Source organism: Giraffa tippelskirchi, chromosome 11 (assembly GCF_054371585.1).
Source record: "Giraffa tippelskirchi isolate mGirTip1 chromosome 11, T2T-mGirTip1v1.2.pri, whole genome shotgun sequence".
NCBI classification, from domain to species: Eukaryota; Metazoa; Chordata; class Mammalia; order Artiodactyla; family Giraffidae; genus Giraffa; species Giraffa tippelskirchi.
Window position 1 is genome coordinate 87,177,319 of NC_137285.1, and position 19,182 is coordinate 87,196,500.

The following is a 19,182-nucleotide window of genomic DNA, read 5'->3' on the forward strand; positions in this document are numbered from 1 at the left end:
ATGGAAAAAGGCAAAATGGTGGTCTGAAGAGGCCTTACAAATAGCTGAGAAAAGAAGACAAGCTAAAGGCAAAGGAAAAAGGAAAGATATACCCAACTGAATGCAGAGTTCCAAGAATATGAAGGAAAGGTAAGAAGGCCTTCCTCAGTGATCAATGCAAAGAAACAGTGGAAAACAATAGAATGAGAAAGACTAGAGATCTCAAGAAAATTAGAGATACCAAGGGAAATTTCATGCAGAGATGGGCACAATAAAGGACAGAAATGGCAAGGACCTAACAGAAGCAGAAGATATTAAGAAAAGGTTGCAAGGATACACTGAACAACTATATATAAAGAATTGATGTTTTTGAACTGCGGTGTTGGAGAAGACTCTTGAGAATCCCTTTGACTGCAAGTGGACCAAACCAATCAATCCTAAAGGAAATCAGCCCTGAATATTCATTGGAAGGAGTGATGCTGAAGCTGAAATTCCAATACTCTGGCCACCTAATGCGAAAAACTGACTCACTGGAAAGGACCCTGATGCTGGGAAATGTTGAAGGCAGGAGAAGGGGATGACAGGATGAGATGGTTGGATGGCATTGCCAACTGGATGGATATAAGATTGAGCAAGCTCCAGGATTTGGTGATGGACAGCAAAGTCCAGCATGCTGCAGTCCATGGGGTTGCAAAGAGTCAGACACAACTGAGTGACTCAGTTGAACTGAACTGAAGTGTCCTTATGCTCCTTCTCCCGTTCTGTCTTCTTCTTTGTTTCTTAGCCATAGTTTGATTAATCATTGTGTGCCTCCAACAGCCAGAACTGGGAAGGAGGATTTAGACAATCACTGTTTGGTTCTGGTGTTAGTATACAGGATGTAGATAAGTCTACTCTAGCCAAAAATGTCATTGAGAGTAGTCCAGATCTGTGCCATGGGCTTCGCTTTTGTTATGCATTGGTTCTACACAGGTGATTTACACTTTGAGTTGCAACCTGCTGATCCTTCTTCAAGCTACACAGATGATTCTCACTGAAAATTCCCTCATTCACAAGCAAGTAACCATGATTTTCTCTGAGTGCTTTAGAAGAAAAATAATCAGTATCCAAAAGCTTTGGATAAGTCATTAAAGAACTTGAAAGATTCTTATGGAATCTTTACCATTTGCCTCCTTCGCCTCCTTTACCTAGGAGGCAAGAAACCAGTTCAAGCAATAGTGTTTAACTATTACTTTAATGTTTCCTAGAAAGGGAATGTGTCTAATAGATTTATGATAAAAGCTATGCAATAGATAGTTGATGAAAAATGAATGCATTCAATTCTTAGATAAGTTATGACTGTCTTAATTAGTAATTGTATCACGCTGCTGAAATTCCTTAGACAGGCCCTGTTTGATATAAATTTAAGAGCCACACGTGAAAGCCAAATGGGCGATATTAAAAGAAAAAGAAACAGGCAAATTTAATAATATATTTTGGTAAAGTAATATATCTAAAATACTATTTTAATATGTAATCAAAATTTTTGCATAATCAAACTAAAATTACTAAGAAAATACTTTTTTCATATTGATTCTTAGACATCTGTGTTGTATTTTATTTTCACAATATATTTCAATTTAAATTAGCCACAGTTCAAGTGCAAAATAGCCACATCTGGCTGATTTTATTGGACAGCACAACTCCGGCTTAGCCTGATATTTTCTTTACAGTAATCTCTTAGATATTTGCTACTTTATGAATTGGGCTTCCCCGGTGGCTCAGTGGTAAAGAATCCACCTGCCAATGCAAGAGAAATGGTTTTGATCCATGGGTAGAGAAGATTCCTTGGAGAAGGAAATGACAAGCCACTCCAGTATCTTGCTTGGGAAGTTCCATAGTCAGAGGGGCATGGTAGGCTACAATCCATGGAGTCGCAAAAGATTTAGCAACTTAGTGACTAAAAAACAAAAACTTTATGGATTACTTCTGCTTTGCATGTAGAATTCTTTACAGCTTCTTCTGACTAACACTGTGCGACTATCAACTCTAAAGTCACAGAATGGTTCTCTATTTCTTGAGGCCCAATTATCTTGCTGCATTCTATTTTTAATCCATTAGAATTATGAAACAATTATACTATTAGAACTATCATAATATCTTCTAGAATTATTTTTAAGGATGCTTACATATTTTTAAGTGAGAGTCTGAGAAGTTCCAACAGCAGAGGACATACCTTTTATCAAACTTGTCTATTCTGATTTTTAAAAAATTATTTCCTTCTCTTGATAGCATTCTCAGTAGTACATACTTTCTAACAAAGACATAATATACCAATCCACATGACATGTATGTGTGTGTATGCTGAGACAGAAAGAGAGTGTACAAAACGGATGATCTGACTATTGCTGTATTTTTACCCATAGCATTGGGAGTAGAGTGTTTTGCTCTGTTTTGTTTTTCTCTTCTACCTAAACAGGTCATCGTATGGACAAAAATGTGACAATCTGTTATTATTACCTCTGTTGGGTTGTTCTGAAGGCACTAGGGAGGACTAAATGACCTGGAAACTTCAGTCTGTGGAAAAGTCCATGGTGCTCATCTCTGTTATTTCCACCGCTACACATCACTGAAATCTTAGAATAATATGATTTGCTATACTGACATATAAACACAAAGGTCATTTTTCACCTTGTTCTTTATCCCAAGTACATCTCAGATATATTTTAATACTTTCTATTCCATATGCTAGAGTAATATCAAATATTTTAAATGCTAATATTTTAACATTTAACATTAATTTGATAATATTTTATTAAAATTTGCATTAAGTATATAAAAATGAAATGTTTTATTATTTCAAAAATTTACCTATTTGAGAAATACATAGGTGGTATGAAGTGCCTAGCATAATATATTGTCCTTCATTAAGTATATGAGATGGTGGTTAAGCAGAGTCTTGGAGAGTTCTAACATTCTATAAAGCAGAAAGAAGGAATGAATATTTAAAAGTAAGTACTATAAGCAACCACAAATCTTTTAAGTTTTTTCATGTCTCTGAAACCAACCTGTTCCATTTATGTATAAGCATGGCCCCCTGAATCACCTAAATCATGTGTGATTAAAAACTTTTTGCTGAAAGTATTTTATTTCTTGTTTTTTCCATCTTCAACATCTCAGGGGTAAGTTAGGTAAGAAAAATGGTTTGAAAAATAAATAAGATAGTATTAAAGATATTTGCAACCATGGATATAGACTAGATTTGAGTAAGCACAGGGTCCAGTGCCACTATATGCAATTTACAAACTACAAGAGACATTTTATAGACAATCTATTATATATTTTATATATGAACTAATCACTAAAAAACTTATAGAGATAACGATGTCTAAGTTAGAACACAAGAAAATGTGGTTAGTTTCTTTCAAGGCAAGCAATATATATTTGTACAAAGTATGTCCTACTTGAAATAATATTCCAATATTGTTGAAATGCAAGTAATGCCTCAAAGTTTACCAAGGCTGAATACTGTCACTTAGGAATCATTTACAGTATAATCTTTACTGCTAGTAGTGTAATTATTTAATTCACTGTACATTAGTGATAGGGATTTTCGACTTCCTTAATTTGACATTTTAGCCCTGAAGATGGCAGAACATAATCTGGAAAATAATTAACATGTGTTAAGGCATGATTGTCAACCTGGCTTATTTACATTTGATTTTTGTCCCTTTGTAACAATCCTCATAGAAAAATAAGGAGGAAACTTAAATCTGGAGGACTAATTTGTGAATGAAATTAATTTCTCTGCCTAATAAAAAAGTTCAAGGAAATTGATATACCAAGGCAATATTTCATGCAAAGATGGGCTCAATGAAGGACAGAAATGGCAAGGACATAGCAGAAGCAGAACAGATTAAGAAGTGGTGGAAAGAATACACAGAAGAACTATGTGAAAAATGTCTTAAAAATGTAGATAACCATGATGATGTGGTCACTCAGAGTAAGACATTCTGGAATGGGAAGTCAAATGGGCCTTAGGAATTGTTACTATGAACAAATCTAGTGGAGGTGATAGAATTCCTTTGATCTATTTCAAATTCTAAAAGATGATGCTGATAAAGTATTGCAGACAATATGTCAGCAAATACAAAGAAGTCAGCAGTGGCCACAGGACTGGAAAAGATCAGTTTTCATTCCAATCACAAAAAAAGTCAAGGCCAAAAAATGTTCAAACTACTAAATGTGCTCATTTCACATGCCAGCAAAATTATGCTCAAAATCCCTCAAGTTAGGCTTCATTATGATGTGAACCAAGAACTTCCAGACGTGCAACTAAATTTAAAAAAGGCAGAGGAATCAGAGATCAAATTGCCAACATCCACTGGATCATAGAAAAAGCAAAGGAATATCAGAAACATCTACTTCTGCTTCATTGACTACACGAAAGGCTTTGACTGTGTGGATCACAAAAAAACTGTGGAAAAATCTTAAAATGATGGGAATACCAGTTCACCTTACCTATCTCCTGAGAAAGCTATATGTTGGACAAGAAGCAACAGTTAGAACTATACATGGAACTTTGGACTTGTTCAATATTGGGAAAAGAGTACAACAAGGTTGTATGTTGTCACCCTCCTTAACTTCTATGCAGACTACATCATGCAAAATGTAGGTCTGGATAAATCACATTTTGAAATCAAGATTGCCGTGAGAAATATCAACAACCTCATTCATATATGTAGATGTTACGACTCTATTGACAGAAAGTGCACAGGAACTAAAGAGCCTCTTGATGAGGGTAAAAGAGGCGAGTAGAAAAGCTGGCTTAAAACTCAACATTCAACAAACTAAGATCATGACATCCAGTCCCATTACTTTATAGCAAATAGATGGAGCAAAAGTGGAAACAGTGACAGATTTTATTTTCTTGGGCTCAAAAATTACCGTGGATTGTGACTGCAGCCACGAAATTAAAAGACACTTGCTCCTTGGAAGAAAAGCTATGACAAATCTAGACAGCAAAAAAAAAAAAAAAGTGCATTTAAAAGCACAGATGTCACTTTGCCAACAAAGATTCATATAGTCAAAGCTATAGTTTCTCCAGTAGTCATGCATGAATGTGAGAGTTGGACCATAATGAAGGCTGAGCACTGAAGAATGGATGCTATCAAAATGTGGTACTGGAGAAGACTTTTGAGACTCCTTTGGACAGCAAAGAGAACAAACCAGTCAGTCCTAAAGGACATCAACCTTGAATATCCATTAGTAGGGCTGATTCTTAAGCTGAAACTCCAATACTTTGGCTACCTGATGCATTGGAAAAGACTATGATGCTTGGAAAGATTGAGTGCAGGAAGAGAAGGGGGTGACAGAGGATGAGATGGTTGGATGGCATCACCGATTCAATGGACATTAGTTTGCACAAACTCCAGTAGATAGTGAAGGACAAGGAAGTCTGCTGTTCTGAAGTCCATAGGGTTGCAAAGAGTCAGACATGACTTGGCAACTGAACAACAACAAAATAAACTGTTAAAAGGGCTGGAGAAACGAATCTCAGAAAGATTACTGCTAAACCTTCCATTAATCACTAGCTTTCACAGAGAAACTGCCAAAAAATATATATGTCATTAATGATCGCTTCTTCCAACACTGAGGCATAAGGTATTAATATTATAAAAAGTGTAAGGGGTCACTAGAACTGGAAAGATCATGTAAGACTTCTACTTCTCTTATAACTTCCATATCTCATGTCTCCTCTTTAGTGGAATCTGACCCTGAGTCTTGCTGGCAGGTCTTCTGAGAAGTACAGTTATTATGTCCCAAGGCTCTCTAATGTACTAGAGAGAATGAGGAAATATTGCTATGTGCTGGCAAAAATAAGGCAGAGTATTATGTAACCATTGTTTCTATTATGATCAGGAGCATTTTTTTTCTTGTACTTCATCTTCTAAAAACTTATGACAGGTGAGTAACTTTTCTATGTTTATTTCATATCCCATGGCAGCCCCAGGATTTAAATATGATTAATGCTATGAAAGAGTCATATCTATTTTTCTTTCTGCTCTTCGCCTTCTTCTTCCCTCCCTACATCTCTTTTTCTTTCTTTACTTTGCTTCATCCTTTCTTTCCTTACTCTTCCTTTTGTTTCTTCCTGCCTTCTTTTGCTTTCTTCTTTCTTTCTTTTATTCCTCTCTACCACTTTCCTATCTTCTCTACTTCCTACCCTTCTGCCTCCTCTCTCTTCTTTCCTTCTACCATGTAGTTAGAATGGAAAAAGTAATCCGAGATGGTGGAACCATGCAGCAGGTAAAATTTTTTAAAAAGCCTTTGGAAGAGGAGGTTGAAGACTGGAGTGGGGACATGCCCCCTTCCCTGATTGGCCCTGGGCATAACCAACAAGGAGAACCCTGGTACCAAGCTCTAGCTGCATAGGGCTTCTCCGATCAGACACCAGGGAGAGGAGACAGAAGGTATAACAAGGGAAGCCAAGAGCTATTGGTGTGCTTCTACATGGCTTGGCCTGCCATTGCATCTCAGGAATGTGCTGCCAGCTTTCCACTTGAGCTATAACTGAGCTGTATCTGTGTTGTAACTAGCTTGTCATTATAAATACTGCCTGATGACTTCTTCATAAAATGCTGTCTGTTTGAGTTACAAGTGGTCCACTGTTTCAAATCTTTGCTACAACAAGACAAGAACAAAGGGAGAGGAGTAAACCAAACTGAAACTTCCTTCCATCCTTACTTTTTAAAATCTTATCAGACTCTCAGGTGAAATTTTATTCTACTCGGTGGTAAAATAATGTGCTACACATTCTAGCACAACAGCAATAATAAAAAAACACCTTCCAGATACCGAAGTCCACATGTATGTATGGATAGATGATAGATGAATAGACAAGTAGGTAGACAGATAAACAGATTATAGTCTTGTTTAATGTCAACTTCTCATACTCTTGTAAAGTGAGATATCCACTTTTTAAAGCTGAAGGAAATGAAGTGCATAACAATTAAGCCCAAGTTTCCACAGTTGGTAAATTTACAGCAGAAATTCAATCTTTGCTCTTTATTATTCCAAAGCCTGTAGTCTTGCCATTTGTCAAAATCACATCAGTACATTCAGTAAAGATGACAGTTTTTAGGGAAAAGGATCTATATCTTATTAATAATTTTTCTGTCTGGGATTTACTATGTAAACTAAGCTTAGTACAGAAAGAGTAACAATTTCATACATCTACTGGTAGAGGTAGAACCCCTCATATATTTTGTATGATAGACCTGAGACATTCAATTAACTGAGCATTCAAGGGTTCCATTGCTTGTTTATAAGTAGGATTAAACAGAAACTTTCTTATATTTGAAAACTACTCCAGAAAAATTATTTTGTTTTTTATTTTCCACACTTAGTTTTCCCTGGCATCTATAGAAAGACACAGAAGAACACGACATAGCCAAAATGTCAACATTTCCTGTTGTTATGAATTCTTTCGACAATAGAAATAGTCAATAAACATTACTATTTGTCTGTCAAGTATCACATATGACATTTTTGTATACATTCATATCACCTGAAGTGTTTGAATGTTTATAGTTTGTAAATGCCTTCTATCATGCTAGCAAAAGTACATGTAATATAAAACCTAGGCACTCCTTCATATTACTACACAAACTGATTACTGTTATTTACCCTCTTGCTTCAGGCTAATTTAGTTTTCTTTGTATCCTTAGGTACTCCAACTTGAAAAACATTAATTCACCAACATATCTTCTATGAACAAACTGATATTGAAGATCACCCCTTGGTAGTGAACTTAAACCACCCCCTCACCTCTACAACTGGCAGACAGATAAATGCTTAGATAAATACTAAGAAATTCACACAACTTCAGATTGTATAATATTTGACACTTCCTCCTAGGAAGGAAAGTTATGACCAAACTAGACAGCATATTAAAAAGCAAAGACATTACTTTGCCAACAAAGGTCTGTCTAAGCCAAGGCTATGGTTTTTCCAGTAGTCGTGTATGGATATGAGAGTGGGACTATAAAGAAAGCTGAGAGCCCAAGAATTGATGCTTTGAACTGTGGTGTTGGAGAATACTCTTGAGAGTCCCTTGGACTGCAAGGAGATCCAACCAGTCCATCCTAAAGGAGATCAGTCCTGGTTTTTCACTGGAAGGACTGATGCTGAAGCTGAAACTCCAATACTTTGGCCACCTGATGCGAAGAACTGACTCACTGGAAAAGATCCTGATGCTGGGAAAGATTTCAGGTGGAAGGGGAAGGGGATGACAGAAGATGAGATGATTGAGATGATGTCATCACCGACTCGATGGACATGAGTTTGGGTAAACTCTGGGAGTTGGTGATGGACATGGAGGCCTGGCATGCTGTGGTTCATGGGGTTGCAAAGAGTCGGACACGACTGAGTGACAGAACTGAACTGAACTGAACAAATTATTTAAGTCATTCTATTTTCATTCACATATCTATGTATTTTTGTATACTTTATATAACGTATTTTCCAAGAAGTGTTTTAAAATAGTATCTTCCAAAAGACAGAAATCTAAAATAGAGTTAACATTAAATAGCTGATTTTTACAAGGGGCAAAATACTTATCTTTATAACAGACATCTTAGGACAAATTAAGATTATATTAGTGAATAACAATTTTGGAGAGAACTCTTCCATCTCCCATCATGACAGTTAGGAATAGTACATTCCCACTGATTTGGACACACTACACTTGAAAGACTATTGTGGATATTCCAATTGTTAGAAAGTCCTAATATGCTGCCAAAACTATCTTCATGCAATGTCCTCATTTTTTTAAGTTGCCAACTCTGGATACCACAGTATAAATATCATAACAAGTAGCAAAGCTGTTAACAGACACAATACATGTATGCAACTAAAGCATGTGAAAAGGACTTTTCTTTCTTTCAAATTTCTATGCAATTTTCAAGAATATTAAGGACAAAGAATTAAATTTCTCATTTTTTAAAAATGAGACATCCCACTTTATTTTTATCAGTTGTTGGATTCTTATTTACACACATATATATTAAGAATTAGGGAATTTTTTTTTTATTAGGTGATAAAGTGAAAGTGAAAGTGAAGTCGCTCAGTCATGTCCAACTCTTTGTGACCCCATGAACTGTAGCCTACCACACTCCTCCGTCCACGGGGTTTTCCAGGCAAGAGCACTGGAGTGGGTTGGTAAGAATTGTGCCAGTTCTGAAAATCTATAAAGCTAGAGCCACTCGGGCTCTTCTCTAATGGAATGAAGCTCTTTCTCTTGGAACTGAGCCAATGTTTATTAAATAGCATTGTGTAAGCTATTCAGTGAAACATTTAATTGTCAGAGGCTGAACTCAGGACCCCTTTTAATATATATACACACACACACACACACGTTAACTCTTAGTATGGGAGGAATTTAATTGATTGTGTCAAATGAAACTGTCAGTGCCTTCCCTGAATGTTTTTAGTAGTTGTAGTGACAGACTAGGTACCTAAATGAAACAGGGTTTTATTTAAAGTGACACTGTGAATTCACTCTCATCAGATGCATCAATTCTAATTCACTTACATCTTTTTGGAGTGCTCAGTCTGTCTCATTTGTTTCAACTGTTTCCTATTCTACCAATATTCTTTTCAATTATGCAGGCAGAATAATAGCAGGAGCGACATAACAAGAGTGAAGTGTGCTCTGCTCAAACCTGTGTCCATAGGTTCCCTGTATAGTAAAACGTTTCCCAACCTCAATGTGAAATCTAGATCTATTAATAGGTTGACAAAAAGTCTCTTCTCGAGAATTAGAGTTCTGTTGAACAACTTGAATTTAACACAGTTCAGCTGGTAATTGACAAAATGCACTTGTTCACAGGTGGCATAGGCATTTACTCTCTTCTATTTCCATCTGCTAATATGTCTACCATAAATTTAAAATTGCATATCCGTCATCCATCTGGAAGTGAGCATTAGATCCCAAATCCTCTTCCCTGCAGCTGCTATACTGTGTTCAGTTGGCTTTCTCTGAAAATGCCACAAGCACCATAAATAAAGTTCCTAAAACTGCAAAATTCAACTAAGGTGTCTGCATATAATTTATCTCTGATATCACTGATATCAGATATGTAGCATGTTGATATAGAGTTTGATCTGCTAAGAATCTCCAATGATTAAGAGTTGAAGACAAAATGCTTGATGTGAAGGAAATAACACCTTCCAAATGTGTATATATCTTTTGCAGTTAGGACACAAATCACTATTCTAATTTTATGTTCTGTATATGTAACATACTCTCAGATAATTCTTGTAGTATCAAGCAGAATTATGACAGCAAAATTTAGCTTAAAAGTCTGTCCAATATTAGAATATACCAATGGACTAATTCATGGGGAACTAACTCTTTTCTACAGTTTGGGGTTTCACTGTCAGAGAGTTTCAATCTACTTCCTTATATTTTCTCTCCCCTTATTTTCTTGTGTTTGAAAACACAAAAAATTCATGTTTTTTTTTTAATCCATAAAATTAATTTAAAGATACCTGGTGCAGTTAAGACCTTCAATAAAAATGAAAGACTGGTATGATTTCATGGAATAAATGGAAACATTGAAATGAAAAGTTTTCTATAGTGATCTGCCAGAACATGACTGTGACCAGCAGAAAGTAAACTTCATGTTTAGACTCTTGACTTTACACCTTCCTACAGAACTGTTCTCTAATTTAGATTTAGTCCCTTTCCTCCTGTAATTTTCAAGCCTGAGGAAACCGAAAACATAGAATAGATTTAGGAAAATACTTTTCAATATTTCAAATCAATTAACTTGAATTAACCTGACAAATTAAAGGACAAACCCATTGTAGCCTTGAAACTAGGAATGATATTGTCATTATTTTAAGAATAATTAGAAAAAAAGAACAGACAATTCTATATCTAAAATGGATTGACCTCCTGAGTTGATTATCTGAAAATATATCATACATTTTATAGTTAAGTAGCACACAGTGGATTAAATTGAAATAATCTCTTCATGCACACCTGTAAATATTAAACATGTTTCTAATCATGTATTATAAAACAGTTTAAATATTCATTTTAAATGATTATTATTTACACAATGCTTATTTTTACTCAAAATAGATATAATTGATATTTAATGATTTAGGTTGTTGTTTTAAGATACAAGAATGTGGACCTCCTGATCAAACAGCACAAAAGCTAATTTCATCCTGGAGATCTCCTGTGTATGTGGGATAATTCAACCTCTTTCTATCCATGACTTTCTGCCAATATAACCTAAGTACTGTCTTCAAACTCAAGCTGTCAAAAAACATAAAATCCATCCACTAGGATGTTGGTTGATAAAGATATGAAATAGGAAGTTATATGAGAGTACTCTTTTTTTTATGCTTTTCAGCAATACTTTAACTTTATACAATACTTTATACTTTTAACACAATATTTATGTACTTACTAGGCTCATATCAAACTAAAATTTTAATAAAAACAAAATATTTTACTATTTTCACTTCAATATTGTACTATAATATTTGTAGAGTGTTTGTGTTTACTAATACAACTAAGTTGTTTTTTTTTTTCAATTTAAAAAAAAACAGTTATCTGAAGTAAAAAAAAAAAAAAATCCTTAAAATATTAAGTTGTTGTTAAGGAATTCCATAAATGGCACACACAGGCTTTACATTATTTTTTCCTTCAACATTCCTTTAAATTTCAAATGTATATTAATAAAAGATAAACTGTACCTTCTGTCTGAAAACAGGGCCCCGGTTATAAACTTCAGAAAGGAACTGGTTCTGTACAGATATCCTTTTGCCACAGTCATCCAAAAAATGATGCTTAGTACATCTTGAGTGACACTAAACAGCAATCCTTTAAGGTCACCTGTTAAGAAAATATATCTGCTATTACGGTTACAAATAATTTTTTCACTTTCCAATCTTTGAACAAAATATACTTTTCTTACTAAATATTTTACATAATTGTCCAGTTTAGCTATTCAGAAAATGACTATGCTATTTACCAGTAACAACAGATGTTTATAATTTGTCTAAATATTGCTACTGAGTTGTTACATCACCAGATTTAATTTTTTCTTTATAATTTGCATTTACTAAGAAACAGAAAAGAATATCAAAGGTAAATTTTCATGGATTTCAAAAGCTTAAAATATTAAATACATAATTCAGACAGAAAATCATAAGGAAGAATTGAATTTAAACTTTATGTAGAATCTGATGAACTTTTAGATATCATCCAATTGTAGGAGAATATACCTTTTTCTCATGAACACATGGAACCCTGATATTTATCATAAATGGTTGCTGAATTTGTCAAATGTTTCTTTCTACATTTATTCAGATGCTTATATGATTTTTATTCTTTGTTTTCTTTAGTGTGGTTCAACATCTGTAAATCAATGTGATATACCACATCTGTTTATGATAAACATTCTCAACCACCTAGGCATAGAAGGAATATAAACATATTAACATAATGAAAGCAATATATAACATACCCACAGCTAACCTTAAACTAAACAATGAAAAGACGAAAGTTTTCCTTGTAAGATAAGGAATAAAATGAGGATGTTCATTCTTGCTTTACTGATTTAATATAGTATTGGAAGTTCTAGCTTGAGTCATTAGGCAAAGAAAAAGAAATAAAAGGCATTCAGATAAAAAAAAAAAGTAAAACACCTCTGTTTGCAGATAATATGATGTTGTATCTATCATATGCATGCTCAGTTGATCAGTTGTATTGGACTCCTTGCAACCCCATGGGATTTTCTAGGCAAGAATACTAGAGTGGTTTGCTATGCGGGGATCTTCCTGACCCAGGGGCTGAGCCCGCATTTCCTGAATTTCCTGCATTGCAGGTGGATGCTTTACCTACTGAGTTACCTGTGAAGCCCATATTATATGTACAGAAAAACGTAAAGACTCAACACACACAGAAAGACATTAGAACAAATGAAGAAATTTAGTAAAAGTTGAAGGATACAAAATTAATAGGCAAGTAAGTTGCATTTCCAGTAACACTATACTAGTAAAATATACAGCTACACTATTAACAAACTATAAGAAAGAGAAATTAAGAAGATAATCTATTTAAAATTGCATCAAAAAGAATAAAGTAAATAAGAATAAATTTAACCAAGGAGGTAAATAATCTGTACACTGAAAACTATAAGATACTGATGAAAGAAACTGAAGAAGATACAAACACACACACACACACACACACACACACACACACACAAAGATAGTCTGGGCTCATGAATTAGGAAAATGGATATGATTAAAATGTCCATACTCAAAGTAACCCCTACAAATTCCATGTAATTATTTTCAAAATTCCAACATCATTTTTCATAGAAACAGAAAATCAAACTTAAAATGTGTATAGAACCACAAAACTATGAATAGCCAAAGCAATCTTGAAAAGGAAAAGTAGAGTCGGAGGCCTCCCACTTACTGATTTCACACTGTATTAAAGCCAAAGCAGATGGCCCACAAATAAACCTAAGCTCATATGGTCAGTTAATTTTTGACAAAGGAGCCAAGATAAGTTCTTCAATAAATGGTGTTGGTGAAACCGGATAATCACATGTAAAAGAAAAAACTAGATGCCTATCTCAAAACTGATTGAAGACATCAATGTAAGACCTGCAACTACAAAATTATTATAAAAAATACATGGGGAAAGCTCATTAGCAATGATCTTGGCCTTTTTTTTTTTTTTTTAATTTGACACCAAAAGCAAAGGTAACAAAGGCAAAAATAAACAAGTGATTATACCAACTAAAAAGCTTCAGCACAGCAATGGAACTCATCAATAAAATGCAAAAACATCCTATGTAATAGAAGAAAATATTTTCAACTCATTTGTCTGATAAGGAGTTAGTCTTCAGAATATACAAGTAACTCAAACAACTCAATAAATAAATCAAATCAAAACAAATAAAAATGAAGAATTCAGTTTAAAATGGGCAGAGAAACTATGCTGCTTACCAAAGTCGACATAAAAATGGCATAAAGTAAAATAAAAAGTCTTCAACATCACTAATCATCAGAAGAATGCAGATCAAATCCAAAATGAGGTATCACCTCATACCTTTAAGAAAGGTTATCATGAAGACAAATGAAAATGAGTGATGGAAAGGATGCAGAAATAAAAAAAAGGAGGGGGGGAATAAAGCTATCATATGATCTAGTAATCCCAGTGTGGATATATATCTAAAGGAAATAAAAACAAGATATTGAATATATACCTTTATCCCTGGGCTTCCCTCGTGGCTCAGATGGTAAAGACTATGCCTGCAACTCAGGAGATTGGGGTTTGATCCCTGGGTCAGGAAGATCTCCTGAATAAGGGAATGGCATCCCACTCCAGTATTCTTGTCTGGAGAATTACATAGACAGCGGAGCCTGGTGGGCTACAGTCTAAGGGGTTGCAGAGTCAGTCATGACTGAGTGACTTTCACTTTCACTTCATTCTTAAGCTCATTGAAGCATTATTCACACTAGCCAAGTTATTAAAACAACCTAACTTTCCTCTCTCCAAGGGATGAATGGATAAAGATATGGGGTGTGTGTGTGTGTGTGTGTGTGTGTGTGTGTGTGTGTGTGTGTGTGTGTGTGTGTGTGTGTGTATACACACACACACACACATATATATATAATGGAATATTGTTCAGCTATGAAAAAGAAGGAAACACTTCCATTTTCAACAGCATGGATGGATTTTGAGGATATTATGCTAAGTGAAAATAGCCAGACAAAAAATACAAATAATGCATGGTATACTTAATATATGGAATCTTAAAAAAAAAAAAAAAAGGGTAAACTCATAGAAACAGTCAAAATATGGGCTGGAGGATGATGAAATTAGGGAATGGTTGGTTAACTGAAACACACATTCAGCTATAGGAAAAAAAAAGTCTGAGTGTCTAAAGTAAACATGGTGACTCTAGTTGTTCACATTGTATTATAAAACTGAAATTTAATAAGAGGACAGAGCTTAAATGTTAACAAAAACAACAAATAGATAAATACGTGATCTGAAATATGTATCAATCAATCAACTGGGGGAAACCTTTCACAATGTTTATTGTGTGTGTGTGTGTGCTCAGTTATGTCTGACTCTTTCCAACCCCTTGGACTGTAGCCCACCAGAATCCTCTACCCATGGGACATTACAGGCAAGAATACTGGAGTGGGTTGCCATTTCCTACTCTAGGGGATCTTTCTGACTCAAGGATTGAACCCTAGTCTCCTGCATCTTCTGCACTGGCAGGCCGATTATTAACCACTAGTGCCACCTGGGAAGCCCTTCACTATGTATACAGACATCAAATCATCACGATGTACACTGTAAATATCTTACAACTTTATATGTCAATTACACATCAATAAAACTGAAATAAAAAATAGCACATTAATTAATCCTGTATTTCAGCTTTTGGGAAGCTTTTAAAATAATTCTGGACTGTTTTTAGCATTCACATTATTAAGTTGTTTTTATTTTCCATTTATTTAGGGGATTTACAATATTTATTACTCTTAAAAGCTCATGACCTTCATTTTTAAATATGTCTGAAAATTATGTAAGTGTATGTAATTGCTGGTATCCCCATCTCTTGAAGAATTTTCACAGTTTCTTCTGATCCACACAGTCAAAGGCTTTGGTGTAATCAATAAAGCAGAAGTAGATGTTTTCCTGGAACTCGTGTGCTTTTTCAATGATCCAACAGATGTTGGCCATTTGATCTCTAGGCCCTCTGCCTTTTCTAAATCCAGCTTGAACATCTGGAAGTTCAAGGTTCACATACTGTTGAAGCCTGGCTTGGAGAATTTTGAGCATTACTTTACTAGCGTGTGAGATGAGTACAATTATGCAGTAGTTTGAGCATTCTTCGCCATTGCTTTTCTTTGGGATTGGAATGAAAAGTGACCTTTTCCAGTCCTGTGGCCACTGTTGAGTTTCCCAAATTTCCTGGCATAGGGAGTGAAGCACTTTCACGGTATCATCTTTTAGGATTTGAAATAGCTCAGCTGGAATTCCATCACCTCCACTAGCTTTGTTCGTAGTGATGCTTCCCTAAGCCAACTTGACTTCGCACTCTAGGATGTCTGGCTCTGGGTACGTGATCACACCATCGTGATTATCTGGGTCATGAAGATCTTTTTTGTATAGTTATTCTGTGTATTCTTGCCACCTGTTGTTAATATCTTCTGCTTCTGTTAGGTCCATACCATTTCTGTCTTTTATCAAGCCCATCTTTGCATGAAATGTTCCCTTCAGTTCAGTTCAGTCCAATCGCTCAGTCTTGTCCAATTCTTTGCTGCCCCATGGAATGCAGCACGCCAGACGTCCCTGTCCATCACCAATTCCCAGAGTTTACTCAAACTCATGTCCATTGAGTCGGTGATGCCATCCAACCATCTCATCCTCTGTTGTCCCCTTCTCCTCCCACCCTCAATCTTTTCCAGCATCAGGGTCTTTTGAAATGAATAAGTTCTTTGCATCAGGTGGCCAAAGTATTGGAGTTTCAGCTTCAACATTAGTCCTTCCAATGAACAACCAGGACTGATCTCCTTTAGGATGGACTGGTTGGATCTCCTTGCAGTCCACGGGACTCTCAAGAGTCTTCTCCAACACCACAGTTCAAAAGCATCAATTCTTCGGTGCTCAGCTTTCTTTATAATCTAACTCTCACATTGATACATGACTACTGGGAAAACCATACCTTTGACTAGACAGACCTTTGTTGGCAAAGTAATGTCTCTGCTTTTTAATATGCTGTCTAGGTTGGTCATAACTTTCCTGCCAAGTAGCAAGCATCTTTTAATTTCATGCCTGCAGTCACCATCTGCAGTGATTTTGGAGCTCAAGAAAATAAAGTCTGTCACTGTTTCCATTGTTTTATCATATAATTGCCATGAAGTTATGGGACCGGATGCCATTATTTTAGTTTTCTGAATGTTGAGCTTTAAGCCAACTTTTTCATGCTCCACTTTCACTTTCATCAAGAGGCTCTTTAGTTCTTCTTCACTTTCTGCCATAAGGCTGGTGTCATCTGCATATCTAAGGTTATTGATATTTCTCCCGACAATCTTGATTCCAGCTTGTGCTTCTTCCAGCCCAGCGTTTCTCATGATGTACTCTGCATATAAGTTAAATAAGCAGGGTGACAATATACAGACTTGATGTACTCCTTTTCCTATTTGGATCCAGTCTGTTCCTCCATGTCCAGTTCTAACTGTTTCTTCCTGACCTGCATACAGATTTCTCAAGAGGCAAGTCAGGCGGTTTGGTATTCCAATCCCTTTCAGAATTTTCCAGAGTTTACCGTGATCCACATAGTCAAAGGCTTTGGCATAGTCAATAAAGCAGAAATAGATATTTTTCTGGAACTTGCTTGCTTTTTCGATGATCCAGCAGATGTTGGCAATAATTAACACTGCTGTATGCTATATAAGAAAGTTTTTAGAATAAATCACAAGCTTTCTTATTACAAAGAAATATTTTCTAATATTTCCTTTTTTGTCTATAGATGATAAATGTTCATTAAGATTAAGGTTAATTGATAATCATATATGTAAGCCAAATCATTATGCTGAACACCTTAAACTTATACAAACATCTAAATCATATTTTTATAAAACTGGAAGAAATATATAATGCCATTCATTAATGATTTATTCCATATTTGAAAGAGAAGTAATTACATTTAACATATGTTTCTTCTCATTGAATAAATATCATTTACTTTTTCTAATTGTTAATTTGTAAATTAATTCATTGATTTTTCTTCCTTCAAATACTGTTGCCACTGAAAGCAAAGAATAAAAATATTGAATCTTTCCAGAATGAATTAGGTTCTATTACTTCATTTGTGAAAAACAAAGAGAGACTTGGAGTGATTCCAGCAGTATACTGAGACAACTCACTTGAAATAGCCAATTGATAAATATTTAGAAAGTTTTTAAGGTACCATTAATATTCAATTCAGCCTATATGGGAATATTTAGACCCAGAATCAGTAAACACTATAAATTAGGATTTTTAAAACTTACTCATTTGTTTGTTTTACCAGCACATCACTGCTATTCACCACCTCAAAGTGTGAAACCAGAGCACATCTTAATTAGCATGTAAAGACTATCATCTCTTAGAGGCAGAGGGCAAAAAATTGAGGCTCAGGTCCATGAGTTAATTATAAAAGTAGCTGATCTCCAGAAGGATGAATTCACATATCTAACCTGTCTGTTACCCCAGGGTCAGAGTTTTGATTAGGAAGGAGTGAGATGCTGAGATTCATAATAGGGACATCTGGCTATACCACTCAGAAGTACTGAATCCCATACACCCTCTGGGCCCCCTGGTGTGGTCTGCCCCTTCCAGGTAAAGATGTAGATGTGTGTGTGTGCTCAGTCACTCAGTCATGTCTGAGTCTTTGCGACCACAAGGACTATAGCCCGCCAGGCTCCTCTGTCCATGGAATTTTCCAGGCAAGAATAATGGAGTGGGTTTTCATTGCATTCTCCAGGGGATCTTCCCAACCCAAGGATCAAACCAGCATTTCTTGCATTTCCTGCACTGGCAGGCAGATTCTGTTCACTGTGCCACCTGGAAAGCCCTGGAAGATGTAGACACCACATCCCAAATCAGACATGATCAGAACCAGAGAGTGAATTGGATCAATGGTTCCCATCGTCATGTGTCTACCTGCATTCTACCTTTCTTTTGGTCTGTCTGTTTTTTCCATGCAATGTTATTCAAGATCTGTGTCAGAGGAGGTAGCCCTGACTTTCATTACTGGATCAATAGTGCTTTCACTTAATTTCGTGTCTTCAGAGGCTCCTGTGACCAGCTAACCAAGACAGACAAAGGCCAAGAGTGGGTCAGGGACAGATCTGATTTGTCTGTACATCCTGAAAATGAGCTCTATCATGGCAGGCTGATTCTTGAGGATATTCATGGTAGAAATTCTTTTAAAGAACAGTAGACGTGGTCATTAAATTTGTGCCAAGGGCACAGTCCCTGCTGAAGGCCAGCAGGCTCCAGATCCAAGAAGAACCAATGATTAAGTTCAAGTCTATGGGCAGGAGAAAACTGATGTTCCAACTGAAGGCAGGTGGGCAGAGGAATTCCCTCTTACATAAAAATTAGACTGTTTGCTTTATTCA

The 19,182-nt window shown here is 35.6% G+C and overlaps 1 protein-coding gene across 1 annotated transcript in view; it reads right to left on the reverse strand.

Moving 5' to 3' along the window:
* Positions 1-19,182, reverse strand: part of CNTN5 (contactin 5) — a 1,514,795-nt gene that overhangs the window by 1,145,196 nt on the left and 350,417 nt on the right. Inside the window, exon 3 of the mRNA XM_081545335.1 lies at positions 11,734-11,872. The gene's annotated coding sequence lies outside the window, so the exon portion shown is untranslated. The remainder of the gene's footprint in view (positions 1-11,733; positions 11,873-19,182) is intronic.